Source organism: Cherax quadricarinatus, unplaced genomic scaffold, assembly GCF_038502225.1.
Source record: "Cherax quadricarinatus isolate ZL_2023a unplaced genomic scaffold, ASM3850222v1 Contig387, whole genome shotgun sequence".
Classification (NCBI taxonomy): Eukaryota; Metazoa; Arthropoda; class Malacostraca; order Decapoda; family Parastacidae; genus Cherax; species Cherax quadricarinatus.
In genome coordinates this window covers 42,850-58,455 of record NW_027195413.1, presented here as the reverse complement: position 1 = coordinate 58,455, position 15,606 = coordinate 42,850, and the positions used below count along the sequence as shown (strand labels likewise).

General features: G+C 39.9%; 1 long non-coding RNA gene across 1 annotated transcript; it reads left to right on the top strand.

Annotated features, from left to right (window-relative positions):
• Nucleotides 1-1,361: 1,361 nt before the first annotated feature.
• On the top strand, nt 1,362-1,872 carry LOC138851347 (uncharacterized). The gene is made up of 2 exons (XR_011391168.1): nt 1,362-1,428; nt 1,582-1,872. It is a non-coding gene; the product is annotated as an uncharacterized lncRNA (long non-coding RNA).
• The last annotated feature ends 13,734 nt before the right edge of the window (nt 1,873-15,606 follow it).

Here is a 15,606-nt window from a genome sequence, read left to right as displayed (position 1 = left end):
CTCATGTATGCTGGGAGGCAGTAGAACAGTCTCGGGCCCCTGACACTTATTGTATGGTCTCTTAACGTGCTAGTGACACCCCTGCTTTTCATTGGGGGGATGGTGCATCGTCTGCCAAGTCTTTTGCTTTTGTAGTGAGTGATTTTCGTGTGCAAGTTCGATACTAGTCCCTCTAGGATTTTGAGGTGTATATAATCATGTATCTCTCCCGCCTGCATTCCAGGGAATACAGGTTTAGGAACCTCAAGCGCTCCCAGTAATTGAGGTGTTTTATCTCCGTTATGCGTGCCGTGAAGGTTCTCTGTACATTTTCTAGGTCAGCAATTTCACCTCAAAACTTTAAGGGTGATGGACTGATTACATCGTCTTCAAGTATCTTCTGCTTCTATCAACTTTTCTGTACTTGACTGAAGAAGCCTACTGTGTAGGCGAAACGTTTCATAATAAAGATACCTAACTGTTGCATATGTGTCTTACCTAACAACTGTTAGTGTGCAGCAATATTCCAGCCTAGATAGAACAAGTGACCTGAAGAGTGTCATCATGGGCTTGGCCTCCCTAGTTTTGAAGGTTCTCATTATCCATCCTGTCATTTTTCTAGCAGATGCGAATGATATAATGTTATGGTCCTTGAAGGTGAGATGCTCCGACATGATCACTCCCAGGTCTTTGACGTTGGTGTTTCGCTCTATTTTGTGGCCAGAATTTGTTTTGTACTCTGATGAAGATTTAATTTCCTCGTGTTTACCATATCTGAGTAATTGAAATTTCTCATCGTTGAACTTCATATTGTTTTCTGCAGCCCACTGAAAGATTTGGTTGATGTCCGCCTGGAGCCTTGCAGTGTCTGCAATGGAAGACACTGTCATGCAGATTCGGGTGCCATCTGCAAAGGAAGACACGGTGCTGTGGCTGACATCCTTGTCTATGTCGGATATGATGATGAGGAACAAGATGGGAGCGAGTACTGTGCCTTGTGGAACAGAGCTTTTCACTGTAGCTGCCTCGGACTTTACTCTGTTGACGACTACTCTCTGTGTTCTGTTAGTGAGGAAATTATAGATCCATCGACCGACTTTTCCTGTTATTCCTTTAGCACGCATTTTGTGCGCTATTACGCCATGGTCACACTTGTCGAAGGCTTTTGCAGAGTCTGTATATATTAAATCTGCATTCTTTTTGTCTTCTAGTGCATTTAGAACCTTGTCATAGTGATCCAATAGATGAGACGGACAGGAGCGACCTGTTCTAAACCCATATTGTCCTGGGTTGTGTAACTGATGGGTTTCTAAATGGGTGGTGATCTTGCTTCTTAGGACCCTTTCAAAGATTTTTATGATATGGGATGTTAGTGCTGGTAATATTGACCTTACCTGGTGTGGGTTGAAGTTTGGAGAGTCACTTCACCTCCACTCTTCTCCTAATCAGGTAGGGTGATCTACCAGGAGTATTACTGTTTGTTCTTTTTCTAGTGTTCGCTGGTTACCAGTAATGATTTTGACATTTATCATTCTTTTTCTTTCTTAAATGTTATATTATCATGACTATGGGTAACCAGTTTTATTTTCTCTTATTTACCAGCTCTGTTCCTGGCGTGGTCTTCCAGGATAGACGCCAGATAAAGGGGCAAGACGTATGTTAATAATACTTATTAACATTATTCTACAACTACCGGCCCTTACCTATTCTACTTGTGCTCCATCCAAGTGGTAGGAGATTCCAGAACATCGGATTACCATCTGCCCAGGATAACCTACATAAATAACATCAGAGGAACTATCCAGGGCCATACCTACTCCTACCCAACTACAAGAACTGAAGGCCATTTTTTTTTATTATATTTAAATTTTAAGTAAAATTCTCAAAAATCATTTTTCTTGTTTTTCCTAAATCATTTCTTTATTTATTTATTTTTCCATTAGTTTCTTTTGTTCAGTTGGAAGGCGTTCCACTGACAGTTAGTGCTATTGGTCTGTAGTTCTTTGTTGTTGCTTTACTGCCCCCTTTGTGGAGTGGGGCTATGTCTGTTGTTTTTAGTAACTGTGGGACGACCCCCGTGTCCATGCTCCCTCTCCATATAATGGAAAAGGCTCGTGATAGGGGCTTCTTGCAGTTCTTGATGAACACAGAGTTCCATGAGTCTGGCCCTGGGGCAGAGTGCATGGGCATGTCATTTATCGCCTGTTCGAAGTCATTTGGCGTCAGGATAACATCAGATAGGCTTGTGTTAATCAAATTTTGTGGCTCTCTCATAAAAAATTCATTTTGATCTTCGACTCTCAGTCTGGTTAGCGGCTTGCTAAAAACTGAGTCATATTGGGACTTGAGTAGCTCACTCATTTCCTTGCTGTCATCTGTGTAGGACCCATCTTGTTTAAGTAGGGACCCAATACTGGACGTTGTTCTCGATTTTGATTTGGCATAGGAGAAGAAATACTTTGGGTTTCTTTCGATTTCATTTATGGCTTTTAGTTCTTCCCGCGATTCCTGACTCCTAAAGGATTCTTTTAGCTTAAGTTCGATGCTTGCTATTTCTCTGACCAGTGTCTCCCTACGCATTTCAGATATAATGACCTCTTTTAGCCGCTCTGTTATTCTTTTCCGTCGCCTGTAAAGGGAGCGCCTGTCTCTTTCTATTTTACATCTACTCCTCCTTTTTCTTAGAGGAATAAGCCTTGTGTATACATCGAGTGCCACCGAGTTAATCTGTTCTAGGCATAAGTTGGGGTCTGTGTTGCTTAGTATATCTTCCCAGCTTATATCGGTTAGGACTTGGTTTACTTGGTCCCACTTTATGTTTTTGTTATTGAAGTTGAATTTGGTGAATGCTCCCTCGTGACTAGTCTCATTATGTCGGTCTGGGGCTCCACGCATACATGTCTGAACCTCAATTATGTTGTGATCTGATTATTTATATATATATATATATATATATATATATATATATATATATATATATATATATATATATTTATTTATATATTCAAATTTATATGAAAAGTTTTTCCTTTGGATAACTTGATTTTGTTTAGCGGCATTATGGCAATTCTGAAGAGAAGGGCAATTACGTTGTGAATTGACAAAGGAGTCCTTCGATATGTCTAAAGGCTTAAAGTCAGGGAAAATCAAAGGATGGACAGTAGAAGCCTGGGCTTTGGTCTGAGCCCTAGTCAAGACATTTATAGTATCGGAGGTGATATCTTCACTTTCATCTAATAAGTGAATCGGTGATCCTATTACCTCGCTTTCGAGAGTAGCATCACTGGTTTTTAATCCCACATGAATCTCACGAGACATTGTCTCATCTGAACTTTCGAGGGGCTTCTCTGACTGTACAGAAAGAGGATCTGAAACACCTATGTCCATCTTTGGTGATGAAAGGTCAACCTCAGAAGGAAGAAGGGCACCTTTTACATTACCTATTAGCACGGAGCAAGAAGTGATGGGAGCTAGTACGGCTTCAGACCAACCTGTGAACCATTTAGACCTAATGTAACAACGGATGGTAGGAAAAGTGTCCGTACGGCCCAAGTAGTCTGAAAGTATAGCAGAGGAATGAGTTTCTTTAAGGTTATGGAACAGCTTATCAGAAATGACTATACATGTGCATCCAGTGTCTCGTAAAATGGTAGATACATTAAGTCCATTAACTGTTCGTGAACAGAAGGGTGCTTGGTCATTACAGTCTTTAAAACATCTTCCAACTTTTTGGACTTTCTTAGAAGGACAATCTGGACGTTTATGTCCCTTAACACCACACAAATGACAAACAGGAATAAAAGAAGTCATTTTACTTTCCATTAGAGGCTTTGATTTCTTAAGGTCTGATGAACCCTTGCCATTAGGGTTCGATCCCTTTAGGTCTTTATAGGAATTGTGAGCCTCAGCATACAGGTCAGCAGCCTCAGCAACTTCCTCAGCTTTAATCAGGTTACGTTCTCTGATGAATGTTCGTATCTGATGGGGAAGAGCTGTCAGAAACTGGTCAGCAACCATGAAGTCTTTAAGAGATTCATAACTGTGATCAGTTCCTGAACTCTCTATCCAAAAGTCGAACAAACGAAAGAGTGTTACCTGTAACTGCTGAAAGTTCTGGCCAGGCTGTAAGGTGGCATACCTGAAATCTTTCCTGTAAGAATTAGTGGTTTTTTGATATGCTTTAAGGATTGCCTTCTTCAGTAGGTTATAATTACATATGATATCCTGCGACAAAGTTGCATAGATATTCAAGGCTGTACCAGAAAATAACATTCCTAACCTGGTAGCCCAGGTGTAAGCAGGCCATTCACAGAGGGTAGCAGTATTTTCAAACCTGATAATGTATGAAGTTATGTCTTCCCCCTCTGTGAAGGGAGGTAAATTAGGTGTTGGAATATGTGCACTGACTGCACGTTGTTCCATTTCTTCTTCCTCTAATTGTTGTTGTGTAAAAGTTAACATTTTATTCTCTAATTCAAGGTGAGATTTTTCGAGCTCGCGATCCTTTTCTTTCTCTATTAACACAAGTTCTCTAGCTTTTTCCTCAACTTCTCTATCCTTTGCTCTTTCCTCAAGTTCTCTTATTTTAGCCTGTTCCTCACGTATTTTAGCCTGTTCCTCACGTATTTTAGCTTGTTCCTCACGTTCTCTAGCACTTTCTTCACGATCAAGTCTATCACGCTCCTTTTTGTCTTCTCTTTCTCTTTCTGTCTTTCTTGGATTTCTCTCTCAATTCTCTCTCTCTCCTTTTTCTCCTGTCTTTCAAGGTTCTCTTTCTCCTCTTTCTCCTTTTTCTCTTCTCTTTCGATTCTCTCTCTCTCCTTTTTCTCTTCTCTTTCGATTCTCTCTCTCTCCTTTTCTTCTTCTCTTTCTCTTTCAAACTGTCTATCTTCTCTCTCAATTCTCTCTCTTTCAAGTCTTTCCTGGATCTTAGCAATAATGAAAGATTCTAAATTTTTCCCTGTTATTCCCAACTTCCAGCGTTCATCCAAAACTGGTATTCATCCATGCTTGCAAGAATAACTTAAACTATCAGGGGAAATGAAACGGGTATTAAAGAAAATGGAGGGTTCAATTCCTGCTCCGCTCAAACTGTAAATAAACCAGAGGGCTCGATCCCTGCTTCAATTAAACAATATGTATTAATTAAAACGAAGGGTTCTATGCCGGCTCCGAGCAAACAGTAAGTAGAATGGGGTCACTTGACCATGCAATCTTCTCACCAAGAAATCAAGAGTGTCCTATGACAGTTCCCTTGATATAATAAAGAGCTCAATTAAACAAATTGTCACTGGAAAATCTCGGGTCCCTAGAGTCTAATCCTCCAAAGTGTTTCAACCTCACACAAAAATAGATGACAGAATTAACTAGTATTCCTGCCTTGACTTGACTTACAATAAATTGAGACCATAACAATCACCAAATCTTTTAAATACCTGTACTGTAGTCCAACCATAGAGAATGATTACTCATGGCTGGTGGTAACCGTCTGTGGTATGCGGCATTGTAGTTCCAATGGTAGATTCGAGATGGAGTTGAATCTTGATTCAATAGAGTTGATCCTGGCAGGGTCGCCACTTGTGAAGGCTTAGTCAACCCTGTAATAACTTCAGACAGTATTACCAAGGCTGGCTCCTCCTCAGGAAAATTAATGAATAGAAAAAGAAATGGAAATAAATGGTATAAAATACCGACACAATGGAAATATAAACACAAATGCAGTATAATGTGATCCTTTATTGACAACGTTTCACCCACACAGTGGGCTTTTTCAAGTCACACACGGATCTATCTGGGGTTGGAAGGTACGAGGGTATTTATAGGCATGTTCAGAATGTTGAGGTCAGGTGGAGAATGCTGCATCTGATGATCTACCGGGTGGGGTTATAGAGTCTTGGGTAGCTTGGCAGGGGTATTGGACAAGTTGTGAGTAGACCTTCTGCAGTGTTCTATGTTCTTATGTGGGATAGCGATGAAGAAGTTTCTTGGCGAGTGGTTCAGCTATGTTATAGAAGCCATTGTTCTGGTTGAAATTGCTGGTTGTAGAAATGAGCGATGATTCCAGGATTCTTCTGTATTGAGTGTTGTCTTCTGTGGCTATAAGTCTTGAGTTTCTGTAGTTAATTAAATGGTTGTGTGAATTGCGATGTTGTACACAGGCATTCCTTGTATCGTCAGTCCTGCTTGCATATTGGTGTTCTGAAATACGTGTTTGGAGGTCTCTTGATGTTTCGCCCACATATAATTTGTTGCAGTCATTACAAGGGATTATGTATACCCCTGCAGAGGATGGAGGCTTGTCCTGTCTACTACTGGTGATGTCCTTGATGGTCGTGGTTGTGGAGGTAGATACTTGGAATGATGTTTTCGCAAAGATGTTGGAAACATGTTTGGCAATGGAGTTGGTTGGGAGGACTATGTATCTCTTCTCGGCAGTGTCTTCTCTGGGTGTGTTGAAGATGTTTAATGCCCGCCGTCTGCAGTCTCTGATGAAGTGACGAGGATAGTGGAGTTTAGAAAATACTTGTTCAATTATAGTGCATTCTTCCTCAAGGAACTCATTCTGAGCATGTTCATTCTGAACATGCCTATAAATACCCTCGTACCTTCCAACCCCAGATAGATCCGTGTGTGACTTGAAAAAGCCCACTGTGTGGGTGAAACGTTGTCAATAAAGGATCACATTATACTGCATTTGTGTTTATATTCCCAGAAAAAGAAATAACAGACAAACATAAACCCTTTATTATATAGAAAATATAAAATATAAAACACTTAAATATGAAATATTAATCCTACATTAAAGAAAATGAAAAATGAAAAATATAAATGTTAACTGAATTCAACGCTAATATAAAACTTGGGTGTCTGGTGTTGGTGACACTGCTTGTTGAAATCGTAGCCGTTGCCGATGATGGGGAGGGGGGGGGGTTGCAGGTGTTGGTTACAACCCACTGGCTAGTTCTTCACAGTATAGCCTTGAGTATTCTATCCCGATGACAGGAAAGCAGGTTCTTTACCGCTGTAATGATGAGGGGTTACGTCCTGCAATTTCATACAGGTGCACAGGTAATTAAATCCAAAAAGGGGAAGTCTCAGAACGTTAGTCCATCTCCATCAGTTCTACTCGTTGATTGGCAGGTGACCCTCTCTGTCATCCAAGCTGGAAAGATAGACAGGTTACCCACTGCTTAAGAAATCACTCTCCATGATAAGTACAATACCTAAAAGATGTGGTGATTATTACAACAGTCAACTTAGAGCAAGACTGAAAGGACTAAGTTTATTATTGGTCAAAAGTGAATCTTTCAACCAATAAATCCACTAGAATGCAAGGCAGGCATGTACTTACAGTAGTGCTGGGAGCTGTGAGTCTAGTGATTACTGTTTGGACCGCAGCCTCACACGTCACGTTTTGGGGGGGGGGGGAAGAAGGAGGGGAAGGGATAGCGGGAGCTAGACTGACCCTACCTTAACAAGCAGCCAGCAGTCAAACTATCAATTTCGGGGTGGGGGAAAAAAGGCGGGAATAGTGGGAGCTAGACTGACCCTACCTTAACAAGTAGCCGGCAATGAAACTATCACTTTCGGGGAGGGGAAAAAAGGCGGGAATAGCGGGAGCTTGACTTACCCTACCTTAACAAGTAGCCGGCAATGAAACTATTGTTACTATATACTACCTCGCTACTCCTATCTATTGAACTTTTCCCTCACACTGTACATTCAGTCGAATGGAGTATTCTGTTAGGTAGTGTATTTAAAAAATAACAAAGTTAGATTGGGTCTTAGGTTTAACATTTATGTGATATAATTGTGAGAAACATTTAGGATATACAATTTATAAGGTTCAGTTATTCAGTATTTATTTGGTTTTGGGTGAGTAAGTGATCTTTGAGAAGAGACTTGAATTTATAAACAGGTAGTGTTTCTTTTATATTTACAGGTAATGAATTCCAGATTTTAGGGCCTTTTATATGCAATGAGTTTTTGCATAGCGTGAGATGGACACGAGGAGCATCAAAGAGTGATCTGTGTCTTGTGTTATGGTCATGTGTTCTGTTGAGGTTGGCAAGGAGATGTTTGAGGGGAGGGTTAATATCAGAGTTAAGTGTTCTATGTATGTAATAGGTGCAGTAATAAGTATGGATGTTTTGTATTGTGAGTAGGTTTAGTGTTTTGAATATTGCTGGAGTGTGCTGCCTGTAGTGGGAATTTGTTATCATTCTGACTGCAGCCTTTTGTTGGGTAATTAGTGGTCTGAGATGGTTAATTGCTGTTGAGCCCCATGCACAAATTCCATAGGTGAGATAGGGGTAAATAAGAGAGTGATTTAGGGCCAGGAGGGCTGACTGTGGAACATAGTACCGTATCTTCGATAGTATGCCTACGGTCTTGGAAATTTTCTTAGAAATTTGTTGTATATGTGTATGAAATTTGAGTCTATTATCAAGGTGGATTCTTAAGAATTTTCCCTCTGATAGCTTTGTGATAGGTGATCCGTTTATCATTATGTTAAGAGGGACATCTGTAGCTCTGTTACCAAACTAAATGAAGTAGGTTTTGTCAATGTTTAGTGTAAGTTTGTTAGTCCTCATCCAGGTAGATATTTTCTGTAATTCGGTATTTACAGTATTGGCTAGCGTGACTGGACACGGGTGAGAGAAGACGTATATAGTGTCATCTGTAAATAGTGTGGGTTTGAGTAATTGCGAAGCATTTGGTAGGTCATTTATGTATAGGAGAAAGAGAAGAGGGCCAAGGACACTTCCCTGTGGGACACCAACTGTAATTGTTTGTGCGGAAGAGTTTGCCCCATTTGCGTACACATATTGGCTTCTGTTGCTGAGGTATGACTTGAGGTAGTTGAGGGAGTGCCCTCTTATACCACAGTGTGACAATTTTATGTGGAGCAAGTCATGGTCAACTGTATCAAAAGCTTTACGTATGTCAATGAAGATTCCCATTGGGACTTCTTTTTTCTCTATTGCAGTGTATATATGTTCTAGCATGTGTATAATAGCATCATTAGTATTATTATTAGGCCTGAATCCAAATTGGCAGGGGTTGAGTATGTTTTGGGAGATGAGGTAGGAGTAGATTCGTTTATGAATTAATTTTTCGAAGATTTTTGAGAGAGGGTGTAAGTTGGATATTGGCCTATAGTTATTCAACTCTGTTTGGTCTTCTCCTTTATGGATATTGAGAGTGTTCTCACAGATCAAGTGGGCAGGAATAGGAAACAAAGACCCTCCACTATAAATAACAATAAAAACCAATGTAAATACTATAATGATCCACAGCTGCGCAATCTAACACATGCAGCTAGGAGGACTGGTAAAGAATACCGTGAATGTAGAACCCCAGACCTGCTCAGAACGTTCCAAGCTGCACTAACAAATGCAAGGAATAGAAAGGAAGAACTTAGGCAACAGGAATGGGAATAGTTTGTTAGTGGATTAAATAGGTCCACCCCTTTGAGTTTGGCTTGGAAAGGTATAAATAAAATAACCAGGAAAAAGATTGGCAATGTTGCTCATCCCTTTCCTCTTGAAAAAGCAAATGACCTCATAAATGACTGGTCCAAAACATCCAGGCATGAAAGCCTTCCATCTCATATTAGAAAAAATTTAGAGAGTACTTCTGAAGAAATGTTGAAACTGATTAATTTTATGAGCCAAAATATTGATGAGAGTGATTGCCTCTTTACCGAGTATGAATTAGATAATGCATTAACCAAAGGTCGATCAACTGCTCCTGGAGAGGATGGTATAACCTATGATATTCTCAGAACTCTAAGGCACGTGCCTGATAACCCTTTGTTGGCACTGTATAATCTCAGTTACATTGAGGGCGTTCTTCCTACTTCCTGGACCAATAGTCTCATTGTGCCTATCCCTAAGCCCCAACAGCCTGATACATTTAGGCCGACCTTAACTAGTTGTCTTTGCAAAACTTTTGAAAGAATGATGCTTAACAGATTGTACTACAGAATCAGACATCAACTTTCCCCCTACCTCTATGGGTTCATGAAAGGTAAAAGTGTGCAGAACTGTATTTCCACCTTTCTCACTGCATACACCTGTACTAGTTTTACCACTTTTCTTGATCTAAAATGTGCATTTGATATTGCAAACAGAACCGTTATACTACATGAACTAGCCAAAATGAATATTGGTGGTAGCTTACTCTGCTGGATAATAGGATACCTGTCAAATAGAGTATCCTCTGTCCTTTACCAAAGCTTCAGAAGTGATTCTAAAGAAATGGCTTTAGGTTCACCGCAGGGAGGAGTTCTTAGTCCCATGCTATTTAATATTCTGATTAGTGCTCTCCTAAATGCTCTACCTGCCTCACCTAAACATATAGCTATAAGCTATGCTGATGATATCATGATCCATACAACAGGGCATAAGAAGATGAATACCATTCTTAATGAAGTTCAAGCAATTTGTAATCGACTAGGCCTCATAATATCTTCCTCTAAAACAAAGATATTAACAAGCAAACGACATCCCCCACCCATCTATTTGCAGGGTGAAATCATTAGCTACGTTAAAACTTACAGATATCTTGGTGTAGATGTACCCTTTAACAAATCCACTATACCACAACTAAACAAGAAATGTAAAGCTAGGCTAAATGCTCTCAAAGCTGTTGCTGGCTACAATCCCAACTATGGTGCTAATGTGAGAATCGTGAGAATGATGTACATAGCCTATGTTAGGTCCTTAATTGATTATGATGCTCCCATGTTGATATTAGCTAGAGAAAGTTCCCTCCGACCCTTGGAGTTAATGCAAAATGAAGCTCTCAGGACTATTCTTGGCTGTCCCAGATCTACAAAAGTTCTTAACATGAGGAAGGAGCTTGGTATTTCTAGTATCAGTGATAGGATTGTTGAAATTAACACTGTACTCGGTATTAGAATGTTGAGAAACGAACCAGACACTGTCACAGTGAATCTTACCAAGTGTCTAGAGGTAAATACACATAGATCTAAATGGATTGTGAAAACGTGCAATTGCATTAAGTTTTATAACCTGCATGAACTGTATCACTGTAGGCAACAAGAGCATTTCACCCCTCCATGGAAGATGTGTTCATTTAATATCACATACCTACAAGTCCCTCCCAAGAAGCTCATTGCTAGTAATCCCTTCCTTAAATCTCTTGTTAGAGCAACTGCTCAAGAAGAAATTTTTCGCCTAGCTGGTAGTAATAAGTTATCACAAGTTATATACACTGATGGATCTAAACAGGAGTCTTCTGGCAGGGCTGCATCTGCTCTTGTTGCCACCTCCCTAGTTAAGAACGATAATAAATTTGTTGAGTTAGGCATAAGAATTAACAACTGGGCGTCTACACTGCAAACTGAATTGTTTGCAATCCTAATGGCGCTAAAGCTAACCTATGACACTGAGCTTGACTCTATCATCATTACTGATTCTATGTCATCATTGAAGGCTCTTGGCTCATATAATGACTCCAACAACATGCTCATTGGGGAAGCCAGGCATAGATACTCAAAAATTAGGGACAAAGGAATTAATGTACAATTGCTATGGATCCCTTCACACATTGGATTACTCCTTCATAATAAAGTTGATATGTTAGCCAAGAAGAGTACCCAGAAGGAGAACGTAGAATATAACTTTGGTATAACTGTGTCTAGCATTAGGAATAATATTAGGAGAGAAGTAAATAATGAAGATGATTGTTATAGGAATGCAGTTAGAAGCCTGAGTAGATAAGTATGTTTATGGAGCAACTTGCAATGTGAACAGACTGACTGATGTTGTAGTGGCCAGGCTTAGGCTTGGTTACAAGTACTTCTGGCAGTTTGGGAGACACACAGATGATGATCAAACTAAATGTAAATTATGTGATCAGGTATATGGTCACTCTCTTGAACACTATGTGCTTAATTGTCCACTTATTGAGGAATACAGAGACAGACAGTATAATAACCTATGTGACATGTCAAGATATCATATTAATGAAAATAAGATACCAGATATACTAAGCAAATTTCCTAAATTTGCTTGTAACAGATAAGTGAACTATAGATATGTAGATATAAATCCATATGTATTCCTGTTAACCCTTTGGGGCCTAGTTCCTAGGCCTTTTGTGTATCCACATGCTCTCGCGCTACCGTCCACAGGATGGATATGGGGTGCACAATAAACTAGCCACTTCGGTGGTAAAATCTAAATCCTTTATGGATTGGGGTGACCCTTGTTATTTTGAGAACTGTAGGGAAGGTGGAGGATTCAATGGAGTTGTTAAAGAGTGTTGCAATGATTGGTAATAGCACTTGTGACACTTTTTTGTATATAAAGGATGGTAAGGTATTTAAATCTCCTGCCTTGTTTTTTAGTGCGTTTATAATAAGGGAGACTTCGTATGGGTTAGTCGGAGCTAGGAACAGTGTGTTCGGGTAGTTGCCAGTGAGGTAGCCATTTGGTGGGGTATCTGAGCTTGGAAATTTATTGGCAAGGTTTTGTCCTATAGAGGAGAAGAAATCATTGAGTCTGTTTGCTGTTTCTGTTGGTGGGAGTTGGGGTTCATCTGATTTTGCTAATTTTATTTCGCTATTTCGTGATATCTTTTTTGTTCCTAGAATTTCTGATAGGGTTTTCCAGGTCTTTTTTATATCACCTCGTAAGTTGCATAATCTGTTCTCATAATACAATTTTTTTGCCCATCTTATCAGGCTGGTTAGGATTGACGAGTAACGTTTCGTTTGGTCTCTGGTTATGTGACCCATTCTGTACTGTTTTTCATATCGGTGTTTTATATTTATGGATTTGAGAATGCTGGGTGTTAGCCAGGGACTGTTCAGTCTCTTAGCTGTCATCTGTTTAGTATTTTTAGGGCAATGCTTGTTATAGAGATATTGGGTCTTTTTTAGAAATTATTAATACATTCGTCAATATCTGTATAGATTTCTAGCTCAGTGTGCTAGTCAATGTTTGTTACTGCTGTCGTGAAGTTATTAATGGCTGCCTCATTGTGAAGTCTGAAGGTGACTGACTTTAATAGTGTCTTGGGGTAATTTACCAAGAGTTGTTATGAGGAAAGTAGGGTAGTGGTCTGTGGTATTATCTGTAATTATGCCTGATTTTAAAGGGGATATGGTGTTGGTCCAGATGTGGTCAAGTAGGGAAACACTAGTCTCTGTAACTCTTGTAGGTTTTGTTACTGTTGGTAGCAACATGCAGTTACTCATTGTGTTTATGAATTCAGTAACGTGTGGGTCCTGGTCTTGCAGGAGATTTATATTGCAGTCACCTGAGAGTAGTAAGTGATCTTTGTTCATGCGTGCATCAGTTATCATACTTCCTAGGTTTTGACTAAATTGGCTAATGTTTGACTGTGGAACTCTGTAGATGTTTATCAATGTGAGAGGTTTTTGTAGGTATTTGGATTTGAATTTAGCTATTATATATTCCCCATGTTCATCCCTTGTGCAAGTATTAGTGCTACATTCTAGTTGGTCTGAGTAGTATATAGCTGTGCCACCCCCTTGTTGGTCTGGCCTACAGTTGTGTATGGTTGTGTAACCAGGAATGGCATAGACATCTGTAGTATCAGGCTTTAGCCAGGTTTCAGTTAGTGTAATGATGGACATATTGGCATGCAAGGAATTTAGTACACTCCAACGTTAGTCGTATGAACTTTAGACTGATCTCTCGAGATCTTTGAGTAGCTGTGTGGGTTTTTATGTGGTGATAGGGGTGACTCTTCTCTCACACCTATACTCAAATGAGAAACGAGATCTCCCAACCCCTCAATGATTTGTTGTATCGTGAACCGGTTCATCCGATATTTTAAGTGTAAATCATGCACTGTAGTGCTAGCCAGTTTCCTCTGAATCACCTGGCTAAGGACCCATTCTGAATCACCCTCATCATGCAAATCTCTGAAACTGTATGTCAAGCTCATAATTTAAATTCGGAACTTCTCTAGGCTTTGACGGTCATGTCGACAAGCCTCTAGATCCAACAACCGATAAAGTATAGCTACCTTTATCTCCTCAGTGTTGCCAGACGTGTCCTTTAATTGGTCTTTGGCATGTTGGTAATTAGTGTCAGTGGTTTGGTAATGCCGGACCAAGTCCAAGGCTTTTACCCTTGAGCTGTGAACGTAAATATTGTAATTTGACGGCATCTGACAAATCGTCTCTGTCATCTGTCTGGGCTTTAAACTAATCCCAGAAAGCAATGTACTCAGTTAGGGTTCCGTCAAATGTCGGTAAATTCAACTGGGGCAACCTGGGCATCATATTGACAGGTGTGTGGCTGTTTGGGGTACCTGCGGTGTTCGACACCACCCTTGGAATACTAGCCTTTAATGTACTTAACTTATCTTTGTACATATTCATCTCCTGATGACAATCTACATCATCCTTAGTGAATTCGTCCAGAGCCTGCCGAAGACTACCCTGGGATTCATTATCCTCAATAGCCTGTAGCTCATATGCTGAGAATGCTTGTTCATAGGCTTCCCATTTTTCCCCCAAACGCTTCAAGCAGTCTTGCAAATCATCGCAGTCTACGTTACTGCGTTGGCAAGTAGCCTTGCACCTGTTACGCGTTCTGTTCAGATGCCCTTTGTATGCCGCCACTGATCGTTTTAATTTTGCTAACTCTGAACCAGACTCTTCTGAACTCCCATCTGCCATTGTCGAGGTTTAATGAGGAGTGTGACACTAATTGTACTTTACCCAGTCCACCCCACAGCACGTCACGGTGTTAGGTAAGAATGAACGAGTCTCAAGGCTTCTCAACAAGCTTAACAATTCCCTTTGTTATATTGACTCTACTCTGACTTAAAATGTACACTGTTAGCTCTCAAATCCCAATCAAAATGTGCATCGATGTGAAAGCTTAACCTAGCAATTTCCTGTACAATGTCAGCAAATAATTACAGTACTTAACCTAGTCTCAGGTACAAATCCCACATTAAAATGAGTCAAAGACAATGAAAATCACACAATGAAAATCACACAATAAAAATACAGTATACAAATCAAAATCACTTGGTTAACAGAAATGAATTCAACAATTCAACTCGTGAATCAGTAAATGAATAATGTATGTAACCAGCTTGGCCTAACTGTGCCCAGCTTACTCTGTCTAGCGTGGATGGTTGGATAAGGTAAATCCTAACCTAACTAGTGTGCTGTAGCTTAATTAAATCTGGCTTTAGAACTCCCTGTAAATAATAACTAGGTTAAATCTGTCCTAGCTACTATAACTGTTGTAAATATTGCACAAGCCTAGCCTAACTGTGGCTACCTTGCAAATCCACTGTAAGTAATTAACACACAAGTCTCCTACTCTGGATTACTTGTAATCACGGCAAATAATTAAATTCACAAGTTTCTCTAGCTTATCTGGCCTGCCTGTAAATTACTGCAAATAATAACTTCTGTGTATAGTCAGCTTGGCCCAGAGTTACACAGAGGCTAGGCCAAGCTGACTATACACAGAAGTTATTTTTTGCAGTAATTTACATGGCAGGCCAGATAGGCTAGAGAAGCTTTTGAATTTAATTATTTACAGTGATTACAAGTAATCCAGAGTAGGAGACTTGTGTGTTAATTACTTACAGTGGATTTGC